General features: G+C 44.0%; 1 protein-coding gene across 7 annotated transcripts in view; it reads right to left on the minus strand.

Annotated features, from left to right (window-relative positions):
- MITF (melanocyte inducing transcription factor) overlaps positions 1-15670 on the minus strand; it is a 654150-nt gene that overhangs the window by 224199 nt on the left and 414281 nt on the right. The window lies entirely within an intron of this gene.

The raw sequence follows: 15670 nt of genomic DNA on the forward strand, positions 1-15670 counted from the left end.
TGATTCGATTGTTCATCATTCATCCAAGTGCCTAAATTTGATCAATATTCTAAAGAGAAATCAATAAAAGTCAAAATCAAAATATCTATGTAAAACTTCAGCGAAATCTGTATTAAAGTATGAAATATAGACCTCAAACCCAGGTCACATATTAACATGACTACGAGAATGTGTGTATCAGTCCAGACTAATATTCGTAGTAAAATTGTAGAGGCAAGCAATGATATGCATCATTAAGGTCTTGTACAATTTGGTATCAACATCGAGGGCTTCACCGTTCGTATCAATGAGCATGACCTATCGCAAAAGTGATCACTAGAAAAGATTTGTTCCTCTAACAGAAAATAAGGCTCTATTATTCCAGACTTAACTAGGGTCCATTTTCTCTCACTCATGTTCTGTGGCTTGACACATCCCCTGCAATATTCTTCTACGGACACCTTATGTGATTATGAAAATGTTTTGAGTTCTGCTGCATGCGTCTCCATCATACACTGATCTTTGCCACTGATAAGGTACATATAGGATGTCAGCCTTTCCCCTCCTTGCAAGTACAAATCAGCACACGATGAGGGATTTACAATGGGAGCACCTTCTTTGGCTGAAAAGGCTGCACCATTGAGTTAAACTGTCTGTGAGCTGTCTTATTCAAGGAGGATACTCTTAATGAAAATGGATTTATTGAAAGAGGTGTGAGATTTGCACCACACCTAAAGAAATCTGATATAAAATGTTCATTAAATCAGGACATATTTGTACTATAAATTGGGTCGTAAGATGAAACAAAAATCCTTGATGGTAAAAACAATGTAGATTCACTACTGGTAAAAAAATAAAACATGATAAACTGTAAAACTGTTCTACCATGTGGTAAGATTTAAGAGCATAGTATTTATAGTATATACCAAAAGGTCAGAAAGAACATCAAATCTGGTCTTTAACCCGCAGGATATTACATAGATAAATGCATCTTATGTTCAAATGTATTTCTCATTTCAGACATGTACCATAAAGTGTCTCATTGACCAAACATGATACAAACGTTCGAATTTAATAGTGGGCAATCTGGAAAAACAGACACAATTGTGTCTCTGGGCATAAATAATCTAAATTATTTCAAGGCATGCATTAAAATCAAGCACATGTCCTGACTGGTTACACGTGAGAGGCACTGTGCACCTATTTGGCCACTCAACTATGAAAGCATGGTTACAAATTCGTTATTAATCTTAACCTCAACTGCAAGCAATATTGGGAGAGACAGCCCACAATGAAACTTGATAAATCAATATAGTATTCTATGAGCTCTGTGAGGACTTTGTTTTATTTATTAATAGCCTTATAGCCCTCCATAGTTGGGCTATGCCGGCTTTAAAGTCGCTCTCCCTTGTTAAAGTCCCTCCCCTTCAGCTCGGGTCTTTAATGGCCTATATAGCCCGCTACGGCAAGCTATAATGGCCTATTAGAGAAAACAATGATAGAAGTAATTTTTGGGACTTTCTCATTGAAGAAGATTAAAAATAACCCCTAGTTTCTGAACATAACATGCCCGAGGTCGTATAAAATGAGAAAGTGTCTTCCCCACCCACCATGCTTAGAACTAGAGAATAAACACTTGCAAGTACAGAAATAATTGTAGCGTCCTATAAATGGTCAGATATGCTGGCAGTGTTTAAGACAAATCTATAGAGTAAGAGTGTGGTCAGAAAGACTAGCAAGAAGGGTGTGGGATAAATTAAAATTCACATAAACTAAAGATTGAGGATCTTGAAACTGGCTCATCCTCAGTACAAAGGTTGCTGACAATAAAGGGTAAACATAATTTGATTGAGTTGAGATTAACATATGATGAAGTCCCAAGTGTCTTTGGAAAATGTAATCTCTGATATCACTATCAGCAAAAAAAATGTACGAGGTACACAACAGTGACACGAAAAGTTGTAAAAATATAGAGTAAACCCAAGTAAAAAAAAGAAGTGACAAGAAAGAAATACGGCAGCCTTCAGGAGCAGGTATTGAGAAGTTACATCTGAGGGAAGACAGTTGGAGAACTTTGTTAAAACACCTAGTAGGTTTAAATAAGACTAGAATAAACAGAGGGGTTTAAAATTTACATTTTCATGAATCTCTGCATGTGTGGTATGCAGCTCTGCACTGCAGCAAGTTTTAACTGCTTCACTGAGCTACATTACCCCAATGGCGGAAGTCTACGTAGCAAAGTGTATGTGGGTCACCTACATTCCTACTGTATAAGATTTTGCTTTACCCTACACGTGTGGATTACTGAGGTGTAAATTTAGAAGTGCAGAAAGGTGTGGGGAAAGCATAACAAGTAGCAATAGTGTGTGGATGCTGACCTCATTAGCACTGCATTAGCTTGACATGTGGCAGTCACCAACATGCTGGAGACTATGCATGGAGAAGTTAAGCACTTTTCTCGCACATTCAGCAGAGGTATGTGACACACCGAATAATACAGACTTTTCTAACAATGTGTGACAGATTCATAGAACAAGTAAAATTTAGTTCACAAACGCTCAGAAAATGTTTTGTGTTTCAGGTCCAATACAGATGGCAGTGGGCACAGAACCTAACTGAACAGAAGAGTGTAGATCAGGCTCTCCAGCTTGTGAGCTACTGGTATCTCTCCAGCTATCTATAGATCTCTCTCTCATGCGCATCCCAGACTAGTAAATTAGACCCTTTTGTTTGGTTGAATTAATATATATATATGACACAATTGTGTATTCAAAAGAAAAATGTGTGCATTTTAAGAAGTCATGTTCTGATGTTAGAAGGCTGATGTTAGAAGGAAAATGGCTGAATTTCCAAAATATATCTTACATTTTTCAGTCATAAATCACAACAAATATTATTCTTTCGAGTCAAGAGCACAGCAGCCATGGCTCTTTTGTATTACATGTGTACAGGCATTTTAAATTGACAAAGCCTTCTTTTTATTACTACTGGCAACCCTGACAGATTGTGATCACTGCAAGTTATCTTGCATATGGTGGCCACTAATGTAATCTTGTCTGATGAGGTCGCTATTACAACAGTAAAAACAGAAGTAGCTCACAATGATTTTCATTGAGCATTAGTAGCGCTCATAAACACAAAAAGCCGGAGACCACTGGTATAGATAGGCTAGAGGTAAAGGAGCAACCATATGAATCAGTGCAAAACCAGGGAACTGGTCCGGACAGGGATTTCTTGAAAAGGGAGATGAGGGCAACGCCAAACCAACAGATGCTAAGAATCAGGCTCATAGAACCAGGGGCAAGCATCATTCTTTCTAGAGACGAAGCAACCCAAAATGGTCCATTTGATTGGCTAAACAAGCGGAAAGTGTCGCGGTTACAGCCTGGTAAGTGAAATATGTAAAATCAAACTGCAGACACTGCAATAAATACACAGAGACATAAAAACTAACATAAACTTCTGGTGACGGCCTTTCTTGAATTTATGAATACATAGATCAGAACGTATTAGGTCGCAGAATGTTGGCGTTTTGAAAAATGCATTGCTAGGATGCTAGCAATATATTTAATTGCATGTTGTAAGCACGAGGTAGATGTGTTTACTAGGCTCCCAATATTTATTTTAAAGGCAGTGGTGGTACTTTAAATAATGCGCCTCACCCCCCCACCCCACCCGGACTAGGAAGAAGGGCCCCTTAGTCTCCAGTACCTCACAGATACTTATTGGCCCTGGGCTGAATGCCCCCCACCGTTATGTTCGCCGCCCCCCCCTCCAAACCTCAGGGGCTGCAGGGGCTTGAGTTATGCCATGGACCGACTTAAAACCAGCCGTCTGTGGGAAATCGATGAATGTGTGGGAACTGGAGGCGGACTGCAGTGATACCAAGAGAGAAGTCTTAGCATTATTTTTGGAAAGATCAAACAGAGTTCCTGACCATACGACTTATTAAAAAAAAAGACGAGAAAAGAAAAACACCATCCTGCTATTTAAGGCCTGTCAAGGCGAAACATTCCCAAACTACACTGATCCTTTTGATAAGAAGACTAATGCAGCTGTGGAGTAATCGCACTAATTAGCTGCTCAAGACCAACGATTGCCCCCGTACTTAAAATAAAAACCCTTTTGCAATTAGCAGAACAATATTTTCACATTTTGGATGAAAACCTTACACACCGGGTCTTCATTACAACCCCTTCCAAATCTGGTGGGCAAATAACATGGTAAGGGGCACTGCTTTCTGAACAAAAGTGCCGGAACAAATGTGTCAGAACAATGTTTATATTTGAAGGTGCTAAAGTATTAGGCTATGAACAAATTATAGCTAAAGCAGCTTTAAATATTTGGACGAAATAAAAGTACAGACAAGTGAGGCACTGTCCTAAAGTAATTACTGGTTTATCAGAATCGACTTCTAAGCAAAGCAGATTTGTTTGAGTAACGATTGTTGGACACATTCTTCTGCATCTTAAATTTAAAGGTCTTAAGCATATGTACCCACGTAATAAGACATCCTTTCTGAGTAACCCGCTTTGCCTTCAGAAAACACAATATAATATAAAGGAGAGAAACACATAAAACGATCGTTCATTTTGTTTGATAAACATGCAAAAGGCAAACAGAACATTTAAGGCTGCAAGATATCAAGGATCATCCTATGGGATGGGCAGCTGGATTACCGTCTTCGGTAAACACAGCCCATTTGAGTCGGCAACTTCAGGCTCTGGCAATGGAATCCATTCCACCATCTTACCACCATGGGTGAAAATACTTTCAGATGCACATGATTACAACTGTGTATAACTCCTGACACCAACAATTCTGAAGCAGAAATAAAATGCCAGTGGGTTCCACTGGCTTCCTATCGTTTTGCTCGTTAATTTGTAGTGGTGTCTTATCAATTGCCTGTTAAGAAAACCGAGGTAATCTTATCACATATTGGCCCAATGACCAGCATCATCCATTTAGAATATCCCTTTTCAGGTTTGACATATAATTGAACTTCTCCCATTTATGTAAAAAAAAAAAAATTCTATGCACTCTCTACACAAAGAAAGGGTCTACCGGCCAGTGTACATCTGCCTTGGCTTCTTTGGCTCAGGACTCTTCAGCCATTAGTGGGACAACGTCACTAACATTATGGTTCAACCCACATGAGTACTTTGGGCTCTATGTCTTTTTATTGGCGGTTCTGGGGATCCTGCAATGGAATGCATGATGAACTATTTTACAATTAATTCTTTATCTCTACATATGCACTGTATACAGAAAACAATCCCTTGAAAGCAGTATGAACTTTCTATGTTTGGCAGTACTCCAATGTGAATCATGAACTTAGCAGATTTTTAAGTGTCACACATAGGGCAGAAGTTGCTCACCCTTATTTTACTGGCTACTTCAACATTTTAGTATGATTTGTAGAGATGTATAGTAAGTAATATGTAGGCTGCACAACGAGAGGATTGAGTGCAGATTTCTACCAAGTCAGCCCTAGTGATATGCTGCCAGTATCTGGAAGGACGTTCAATTACATTGATTAGGAAACTGACAAACTAAAACATATAAAGCACCATTTAGTGGAGGTCTTTTAAAGTTCCAGTGATCGCAATTGCCTTTTTGCTAGCTCTCCCTCTTTCACCCCCCTCTCATTTAAAGGTCTCACTTTGGAATTCCTGTTTCTGTGGGCCAAATGCCACTCCTATAGACTTTGCAAGTGTTTGTTTAGAGTTTGCATTTCTTCCAAATTTCCCTGGATCATAACTGTGATGATTCTGTCCACTTACAACTGACACATCCACACTTTCATTAATGAATTCACCATTCATCTTCTGCTGTTTTTGAAGGTTTTTTCTGAGATTAACAGTTTGTCCTTGTGACAGAGGTAGCTGGTTGTTACTGCCTTGTTTATTACACAATGAGGTCTGTAGAATATGCCAGGATGTAGTGGGATCAGCTGTGGAATGATCATGGCAAGTTGATATGATTACATTTTCCTTTGAGCGTTTATGGATTTGTCACTTTTTGGCATCCTGCTGGGTGGATAAACCAACTCTTTAATAGTGAGTGCTAGAATACAGAGATGAACCACCAGTAGATGTTTTCCTTGCAGGCCTTTCCATTTATTCTGGACTCAAAAAAGTGCTAGGTCTCTAGAAAGACCAATAGTTTGAAATGTCCATATTAGGTATAATGTTACCAATAAATGTACACAGAACTCTCATGTTTTTTAGGTCCAGGTGTGAGTAGCTCATCCCCTTCAGGTTTTATGCTTTTCATTCTGGGATTTTTGGTCCTCCACATCCTTTTATAAAACAAGGACTACATCTCAGAATGGAAAGGAAATATCCTGGACTGTATGAGGTATTTCAGCGAGGACCTGGGAAACCTGAGAGCTCCATTTTATGCAATTTTCGTTTTTATTCAAACACCAGAAATAACACTTTGAACAAAAAAAAAGAAGTTGTCGCAAATGTTTCTCTGGTTCTGTGTAGGATGTTGCATCTGTGTATAATTATGAAACGTTGGCTCAATCACAAGTATCATAACTTCTACAGTACATTTCCTTGCGTTATTAAAGCTTATAAAATGACAAGCCAAGACTGATTGCCAAAATGGATGCCGAGATGGACGCCACTGAGATCCTGTTATTTTTGAACCACAACAACACAGGGGACTAACCCTGCCTGGCATGGCCAAGATGCCCAACGATGAAGCACATTTACGTATTATTCACTATCTGTCCCACTTATAATAAAGGATCATGTACCGAAACATCATGTAAAAAAAACACACTAAAAACGGTTGATTGCAAATCTGTTATCTTTTTGTCTGATATTTCTGAGCAGGTTTCTTAAAGGGATACTCGATAAGGACCATGTATAATTTAAACATTGCATTTTACAACAACAGCACAGGCAGTGTTACAACAGTTTTTTCTCAAACGGAAAACTAGTCATCCCAAACAATGCATTAGGTTCACTCCAATTCGAGGGCTTGATCACCGGCGTCAAGATGGCGGTCGAACTGCTCCAGACCCCTCCGTCATCTGCCGGTGTGAGGCCCGCTGTCCCAGCACCCCCTGCCCGCCAGTGGACCCCCAGAAGCTGGAGAGGTGATGGAGCGACAGGGGGCCCGATTCCGGGCGAAGAAGCTGCAGCGGAGTGGAGGATGGGCTCCGCGGCCTGAGGTGGGGGCCGCGGACATTGGCGCGGCTGCGTGAGTGGAGCAGGCCTTGACTGGGCCTTTGCGGCCGATGGGGGCAGCCGCGACTTCGGGAGGGGTTGCCCCCGGCGGCCGATGATAGCACGATTCTTGAACTTCAAAGACCGGAATGTTGTCCTTCGAGAGGCTAGAGCTCAGTCGGATCGCCGCTAGGACAGCCACAGGATCGGCATATTCCCAGACTATACCCGTGAGGTGCAGACCCGGCGCCATTCGTATGAAGGAGTCAAGCAGAAACTGCGGGTTATGCAGCTGACATACATGCTCCTCTTCCCCACGAGGCTGAAAGTCATAATGGACAGGAAATCCTTCTTCTTTGGCTCGCCGGAGGCTGCATGGGAACGGCTCACAGAGGAGCGCCGTGTGACTCGGGGGTGGGCACCCTGAGCCGAGGAGCAGTCTGCCGGAGACAGACCAAGCTGGCTCGCAGGGAGAGGGGGGGCCGGCAGGCGCACTCGGTCTCGTTGGAGAGGGAGGAGCGGCCTCTGTCGAGCCTCGGAGGGGGATGTACGGCATGACCAGGCCCCTGATAGCAGAGGGGCTGTGGCAGATGGCCCTGAGAAGAGGCCGACTCGAGCTGTGGAGGGGGAGCGCCCAAGCCAAGTTCCCTTGCTCTCCTGACTTTGACTCCTGGAGCTGTGAGTATCTGGGATGGTCCGGGCGGGCGCTCCCCCATGGAGGCGAGGCGAGGGACAGTGCTAGCCGCATTGCAGAACTCCAACTCAAATGGAGGGGTCCACCATTCCAAGTTCACTGTAGACATTCTGTATCTAGTGTTTGGGGTGACAGATGCTTCTGGTGTGGAAGTATGGGGAGGGGGGTAGTTGGGGGTAGTTCAGGGGCTATTTAACAGTTCTGTGCTAAAGTTGATGCAAGGTTCTTTTTTTAGGGTTGGCTTGACAGATCATGATGGAAGGGTGGGGTGGGCACAGGAAATGCACTGTTCTTTTGTCCATGTCAGAGTCAGCCAAGCGAGTAATATCCTGGAATGTTAAAGGACTCCTAGATAAAATTAAGCGGTCAGCGGTGTTCAGCACCCTCTGTCGTTTTGCACCGTCTGTGGTCCTGTTGCAGGAGACCCACCTGCTTGGCACTCAATGCCCTGTGCTGCTGAGAGGGGTGTATAACAGGGTTTATCATGCAGGCTTTGCCAGCGGCTCACGGGGGACAGACATTCTATTGCACCGCTCACTGGCCATGGTGGTGGCTACCACTCGCTCGGAACTGCAGGGCCGTTACGTGGTGGTCTCCGGGTTGGTGGGGGGGGCGCCACATCAACATGCTTAGTGTTTATACCCCCGCGGGCGTTGCAGAACTTTTTTATGACCCTTGGGGATATGGTGGCAGGGCTCCCCCCGGGACTGACTATTCTGGGAGGGGAATCAATTCAGTGCTGATCCCAGAATTAGACATTATGGGACCCTTGTCCTCGAGGCAGGCAGGGGTTGCGCAGCTGGGTGAAGGGTCTCGGTCTCTGTGATGTCTGGTGGACTTGGCGTCCCGGGGTTGCGGCGGTACACCCACACGTCGGCAGCGCACCACACGCATGCCAGGATAGACCTCTTTCTTGTTCCGGCCCTTGACGCATCTCAGGTTGCGGGGTGGAAATGCTCCCACACAGGGTCTCGGATCATGCGCCGCTCATGCTATGACTAGATGAGGTTGAAGCGGGTCGACACCCGATGTGGCGGCTTAATGCATGGCTCCTAAAGGATGACAACTATGTGCATGCCCTAGGCAAACGCCTGTCAGAGTACTTCTCTATTAACCTTGGTTCGGTGTCGTCTCTGGGTATACTTTGGGCTGCCTGTAAGGCTTCCGTTCGGGGGACATGCAAAGCACCTTCTTCGTGTGAAGGAGCAGGCACGTATTAAAGCGGTGTCAGTTTTGGAAGCCCAAGCCGTGCGTCTAGCGGGCCGCCTTGTGGAGGCCGACAATGAAGTTCTTAGAAGGCAGCTCCTCCTCATTCGGCGGGAGATCAAGCATGCAACTCTTGAGACAGCGAAACATATGTGGCGAGCTTCTGTGGCCCGGATTTATGGGTGGGGACATAAAAATGGCAAGCTTCTGCACTGATTGGCAACTGGTCCAATGGCGGGGAGGGTCGTCCCGGAGATCATTACCGAGTCAGGGGCAGTATCCGGGTTGCCTTATGAAATTGCGAGGAGCTTCGCCACCTATTATGAGAGATTATATGAGGAGCACCTAGGCTGCTGATGGAGAGAAATGACCCCCTATTATATGAGGTGTCCTTCCCTAAGATTTTGGTGGCTGACAGAAAAGACCTGGACGAACCAGTGAGTGTAGAAGAAGTGGGAGCCGCCACTGCTGAGTTAACGGCGGGTAAGACTCCAGGTCCGGACGGGTTTCCGGCCAGCTCTATAATAAATTTCAAGATGTACTTGTCCCACATCTGCTAGCCATGTTGGAAGAGGCAGAAAAGACTGTGGGCAATAGGCTACTATTGCAGTAATCCCCAAGACGAAGCAGCCGTCGCGGCACTGCTCGGAGTTTCGACCCATCTCACTCCTTAACACAGAGGTTAGGATATTTTCTACAATTCTCGCTGCCAGATTACGGAAGGTGTTGCCCTCACAAATACACTCGGACCAGTGCGGTTTCATGACGAATAGGAGTAGCAGGCAATGTATCCGACGGCTGCACGTGGCGCTGGCTAATCGGGCCCTCCTGACCTCTCCGCTGGCACTCCTCATTGTGGACTTCAGGAAAGCGTTTGATACGGTGGATTGGTCTTATCTCCGGGCGGTGCTGGAGAGGGCAGGGTTTGGCCCACGATATCGGGCCCTGGTGAGGCTCCTCTACTCTAACCCTACAGCCCGAGTGCAGGTGAACGGGGTGGTGTCAGATTTGTTCCCCATCCTGAGGGGAACTCGTCAGGGCTGCCCTCTCTCTCCGCTTTTATTCGCTGTAGCGATGGAGTTGTTAGTGAAGCTGGTCCGGGAGTACCCCTTGATCGATGGGTGGGCTGGGCCCAGTGGGCGGGAGGATCGCATTGCGCTGTATGCGGATGATGTACTGGTGTTTTTAGCTAACCTGGCTAGAAGCGGGCCGCGGGTGTTGCAACTTTTAGGACTCTTTGCGGATGTGTCAGGTTTGGTGGTAAATCCCGGTAAGTCCCTCTTGGTCCCACTGAGACCGGCCAGAGATAGCTATGATTTGCAGCAGGGTAGTCCCCTCCGCTGCAATAGTTTCTGGTATCTTGGGATACATGTGGCACTCTTACCTGAGTTGGCGTGGTCCCTCTATGTAACACCTTTGACTCGAAGAGTCAGGGAGGATCTTCAGCGCTGGCGGTCACTCCCTCTCAACATTTTGGGCCGTTTTGCACTGTATAAAATGATGGTGCTCCCTCGGCTCCTCTACATGCCTCAAAATTTTCCGCACCATATTCCTAGGTAGTGGATTAGCGAGATGGAAGCAATGGCACGGCGATTCTTATGGCATGGTTCGCACCCCTGCCTAGCGCTCCATACCTGTCAAGGGGACTTTTATGAAGGGGGACTGGGAATGTCCAACCTCTACCTATACTACTTAGCTATGCATTTATTGGTCATCCATGACTGGTTGGGAGGGGGATGGTCGGACCCGGCGTATCAGCTAGAACTCTTACCCTGTGGCCAATCCTGACACTGCTTAGAGCATCGTCAAGATTGTCTGGGAGTGCCCAGCCAGGGTGCTCCCAGACAGACTGGGAGCCTGTGAAGGCTCTCTCCATCCTAGCAGAAGTGTTACTGGATACTGCGCATGTGTGTTTGGCAGCCCGAGCACTCTCCCTCACTGCCTGTCACCCCTGTGGCCACGCCCTTTTAAAAGAAAACGATAATAAACACAGTTTATTATTGTTTTCTTTAAAAGGGTTTGCAGCTGCCACTGCTGGCGGAAGGCGGGGGCGCTCCTCCGACCTAATGGAGGGGCTGCCCCAGGTTATCAGTGTTTCCTCATTATTGCAAAAGATTAGGCTTTCAAATCAATTATTGCTTGACAGTACCTTTGGAGATCACATTTGGGTGGTAAACAGCTGAAACATGAGTTTAGGTGTTAAACATAGACAGCTGGAGGAAGCATTGTAAATGTCATGGAAGCATTCACAACCCACGCACCACTAATAATAACAAAATGTAAATTAAGCAGGAAAAAACCTTCAAAACTATCTTTTGACAATGCCGGTAGGTCTAGCGTATGAATGAAAGTGCACAGAGTGGTTTGGGCACTTAATAGTTAATCATGCTCTTCATTCATCTTTTCACACATGGAACCATTCATCCATCCACTGACTCATTTTTGCATTCTCTCTTATACAACCACAATAAAACATACAAAACCTCAACAACATATGCAAGCCTAATTAAAAGAATAAAAGTAGAAAAAAGAAACCATGTTGTCTGAACACGCTGGGACTATACTTGCTATAACAAAAGGTAAACATAGCAGCAGCTGTCTATCTTGCAGTGGTATTGTACATAGTACGGTCGCTTAGTTTACAGGAAGGGCCACGTGGGATGCTACGTACTGCAGAGTAAATGAGCAGAAAGCAAGCAGCGCATTATCACTGCCTAGGAAGCTATAGTGTCCCTTAAGAAAAAATAAGATAAAACCATGAGAAGCAAAGAAATTAAAGGGAAACTATGTATCAAAAACATTGAAAAATAAAGCACTGGCTAACCAGCCCTGATATTAAAGTGCACTCATTCTCAGATTGGTGTGCAAATTTGATCAGAAAATACTGTCATTCATACGGCAAGAGAGCTAATGACTGAACTATCAAAGCAGAGTGTCAATGGCACTCAGACAGACCAGTGGCAGACGACGACTGACCCAAGGGCCCTCTATGTATCTCTATAGGTATTTTCTTATATACATAGATGTACATACTATTTATTGATTTTGTTTTTATTACAAGATCCTGGCAGTCAAGTAAGCCTGTCAGGCCCTGTGTAAAGTGTCTAGCAAGAATAATTACAGTGCAAATTTTCTTCCCCTAGGGTTTGTCAAGGAGGATAGCAGATGCCAAAAACCTTCCCTACAAAAGCAATTTTAGAGATTTCCTGTAACGAAATACATGACTGTAGGTCCTCTTTTAGGGTTACCTCATTCTCTTCAGAGGTGGTCTGCAGCTGGCGGATGTCTTTAAAGGGCCTGACAGCAGTATGGAAATCCTCTGATCTTGATTCACTGCTCAACTTCAGTCCTCTCTGGTTGCACATGCTCCAAACCTTTGCATGCTAAAGCCCTCCATGTTCCCAAAAAGTTAAGGTGCAAAAATAGGAATCCGAGATGATTTAAAAAAATACAAAATTAAACATGACCCAATCAAAAAACCTATGCCAATTAAAAATCTATTTTTGCTTTAAATGTAGTATAAGGATCTTCAATTTCCTTGTATTCAGGAGGGGCCTGTCTCCACTTCCCCAGGACAGCTTCAGTGAGGAGTCCACTTTTTATTGTTTTTATGCACCCAATTTTGACATGTTTTTGGTAATTATTTTCCCCAGTGGTTACAGCCCAAAAAGGGAGCTCTGTTATTACAATGGAAGAGGTGGGATCCAGGTCAGCTTTGGTTTTCCTCCCTGGTTTTATCATACTCCCAGGGCTTAGCCAGCCACATCGCCTGAAAGGAAGCCTATTTCAAGCATAAGTGAGTGTGGATGCACACCAAAGGCAAGCTGGTCTGCACCCATCTGTGGCTAGGCTGCCAGTGCCGGTGATGCTCCAACTTTTAATTGTGTCTTCTCACACCATCTTTCCAACAGCCCATGTAACTACAGCTGATAAATACAAAAAAAATGTTAAGTGCTGCTTTAAATCAGTCACCCAGCCTTCCTCGTAGGAAATGCCTGTCTCATGTAGAACATGTCACTATTTCTCTTTGGTCTGTCCTCAGTCCAATAGATTCAATAACACCACTGCTTACTTCTTGGAAACTTTACCCGCCAATTCTCTGCTATTCAATCTTCAATCTCCCACCAAACATCAAGAGGACAACTCAGACCTCATTCTCAAATTGAATCCAGATATACTATTTCCATTCGAAACCAGGCTATGCGAGGCCTCTAAATCAGATATACCCTCTGCCAATTCCCCAAGCTACCTAAATCAACACTTAGATCGTCAAGGTAAAGAAGGAGGTGGCCTGACAATTGTACACCACTCTTATTAGCTGTACTATTTCTACCAACCCCACTTTTATTGCATGAGAAATGATGAAGTTTTCCCATAAAACTGACCACAACAATTATTTTTCAGGAGTATTAATCTATTGCGGTCCTTGTCCCAAATTTAATTTCACCAATGCCCTCTTTGGATTTCTTGCCCCAAATATACTTAAAAATACTTACTTCACTATTTGGGCGATTTAAACATGGATTTTGATGACCCCATCAACTCAGACTCTGCCTCTTAGAAGGGAGGCATTTGCTGGACCCCATTTTATACAATATATCCAGAGCCACCCTCTCCCTTTAGCCTGGTTGGATCATTTTGCAATTCCCTTCCACATGCCTTTATCATGATCCCGTCTGTCAGGGGCTAACCACTCTTGCACTCCTACATTAGGCCACAACTGGTACAAAACCCCAAAAATCTCACTTCGAGGACTCCCAAGTAACCATTCCTATTTAGCTCACATCGATGTATGTACATCAGTCACAAGATTTAATTATTGGCTAACTTCCGCAAATAACGGTATGGCATCCCTCCCTCCCCCAAAATTCTGTCTATGCTTTCAAAGGCACCACTGATCCCCAGCGGTCAGTGAAAAACGACTTCTGACCAAAAGCCACTGTGAAAAAAAACTGAATTGTATCTGGTGTCACAACTAGTTTGCATTATAAATTGGCCTTGAAAGACTATCACAAGCTAATCCACATCATAAAGACACAGGTTTACACCAACCAAATAGAATCACCTAGCAATTCATCCGGAGATATCTTCCTTTTCGCTAAGTGTTATGCAACAGCAGGCATGTATCAGTATGGTCTCATTCTTGCCTGAGCTCTGCTCAAATTCGTCCTCATTCTTCCCTAATAAAATCTTAGAGCCCCAAACCCAAAATTCACCTCTCCACCCCTCCAAATCCCCCAATGAGCACTCCCTGGCAACTCTAGCGTAGGTCACACCTCAGAGCAATATTCCGCTGGTCCATTTTTCACCTCTCTCCACCGAGGACACAACATAATTATGCCCTCTCTTAAATCGGGTTCACGTAGATTCTGAGATCCTTCTGGCTTTGGTCACTGAGCTATGTATTCTTGTAGTACCTTTGGCCACTGGTCCACAATCAATGGAAATAGGCTTGTATTCTACTGCTGTGAAAAAAAATTCTGCAGTTCCCAATGTACTTAGAAATATTTATGTGCTTTCTATTCCTTTCCAAGATCTTTATCAATAAGCAGATCTCCACCTACTTAGAAGCAACTTGGTGGAGCCTACGGACAGCACCTGGTCTAAACTGGATCATGGACTCTCATCCGTTGTTAGATGTTTTGTCAGGTTTTTACAATGTTTTGGAGGCTATCAGTATCTACCATAATGCTCCGAAATGGTTAGGTTTGTACTGGTGTTCCCGTTCTCAAAGTATGAACACATCCACAACCAACTCTGGGGTTCCTCAAGTGTCTTCCATCAGCCCCACCTTGTTCAACATTTATCTTCTTTAATTGGCTTCCGTTGTTCAATTATTTGTGTTTGAGATTATATTGTGTGCAGACAACACAAACACACAAGTCATTCTATCTTTCTGTGAATAACAAACTGAGACTAATTGCACGTTTAGGATGTGCAGTTGCTTCAAGGATGCAATTCAGCTCTCTGAAGCTAAACACTGTTAAAAACAACTATGCCCTCTTTGGGCATTACATGATTTCATGGTTTCCGGATAGGTGGCCACAAGAATTAAGCCCACCCTCAGTCAACAGAAATCAGCAAAAAAAAAACGTGGTTTCTTACTGGACATGAAATTTACTTTCAAGAATCAAATGAGAAAGGGTAGCAGGTACGTCTTTCACTATGCTGCTCAGACTCAGGAAAGTTCTTCCTTTGGTTCCAGAATCTGTAAAACATACTGTAGTGCATTCTCTAATCACTTCAACACTGGACTATTGTAGTGCACTATATTTTGACTTACCTGACTACGTCCTCCGCCTCCTTCAAATGGTATAAAATGCAGCAGTTCACCTCATTCTTAAAGTACTTCATACAATGGTGGCTAATCACCTTAAAACCTTACACTGGCAGCCTTTAAGGCCATCTGTTTAACCCTCAGAGGAACTAAAGTCTCAAGATCTTCTTATTGGAAAAGCATTTTCAATTTCTGTCAGCTCATCATCTTAGAACTTCTTCTAAGAAACTATTACAGATCTCTACCATCCACAAGGTGCGTGAGTGAGATCATGCCTTTTCCTACCTTATGGGGACTCTCTAATAATCACATGTTCCCTAAGAAGCTAGAAAC

This window comes from Pleurodeles waltl, chromosome 9, assembly GCF_031143425.1.
Source record: "Pleurodeles waltl isolate 20211129_DDA chromosome 9, aPleWal1.hap1.20221129, whole genome shotgun sequence".
NCBI lineage: Eukaryota > Metazoa > Chordata > Amphibia > Caudata > Salamandridae > Pleurodeles > Pleurodeles waltl.